The 884-nt window shown below is 31.0% G+C and overlaps 1 protein-coding gene across 1 annotated transcript in view; it reads right to left on the minus strand.

Annotated features, from left to right (window-relative positions):
* LOC106474744 (potassium/sodium hyperpolarization-activated cyclic nucleotide-gated channel 2-like) overlaps nt 1-884 on the minus strand; it is a gene marked incomplete at its 3' end in the record, with an annotated part of 32,217 nt that overhangs the window by 8,091 nt on the left and 23,242 nt on the right. The gene's annotated exons all lie outside the window — the stretch shown is intronic.

Consider the following 884-nt stretch of genomic DNA (forward strand, 5'->3'; position numbering starts at 1 on the left):
ATCATTAGTAACTTGATCATAAAATTACATTCACTATGATCACCAGTAACTTGATCATAAACTAACATTCACTATGATCACCAGTAACTTGATCATAAACTAACATTCACTTTGAATACCAGTAACTTGATCATAAACTAACATTCACTATGATCACCAGTAACTTGATCATAAACTAACATTTACTTTGATCACCAGTAACTTGATCATAAACTAACATTCACTTTGAACACCACTAACTTGATCATAAACTAACATTCACTTTGAACACCACTAACTCAATCATACACTAACATTCACTTTGAATACAAGTAACTTGATCATAAACTAACAGGTACCTGATGATGACAAAACCTTGTTGAAACATTGTACATTTGCTGTTATGTTAAACTTATATTAAAGTTTTTCTTCATTACTCATTCAAGCTGTCTCCAACCATTATTAGTCTCAAAGTGGGTTTCTCGTCATTAAATTTGAATTCATATACAGAAGTCTGTTTAACAAACATCAAGTATCATCCTACTAAATCTACAGAAGTCTGTTTAAGAACCATCAAGTATATTCCTACTAAATCTACAGAAGTCTGTTTAAGGACCATCAAGTATATTCCTACTAAATCTACAGAAGTCTGTTTAAGAACCATCAAGTATCATCCTACTAAATCTACAGAATTCTGTTGAAGAACCATCAAGTGTCATACTACTAAATCTACAGAAGTCTGTTTAAGAACCATCAAGTATATTCCTACTAAATCTACAGAAGTCTGTTTAAGAACCATCAAGTATCATACTACTAAATCTACAGAAGTCTGTTTAAGAACCATCAAGTATCATACTACTAAATATACAGAAGTCTGTTTAAGAACCATCAAGTCTCATACTACT

The sequence above is a fragment of the Limulus polyphemus genome, unplaced genomic scaffold (assembly GCF_000517525.1).
Source record: "Limulus polyphemus unplaced genomic scaffold, Limulus_polyphemus-2.1.2 Scaffold7632, whole genome shotgun sequence".
Classification (NCBI taxonomy): Eukaryota; Metazoa; Arthropoda; class Merostomata; order Xiphosura; family Limulidae; genus Limulus; species Limulus polyphemus.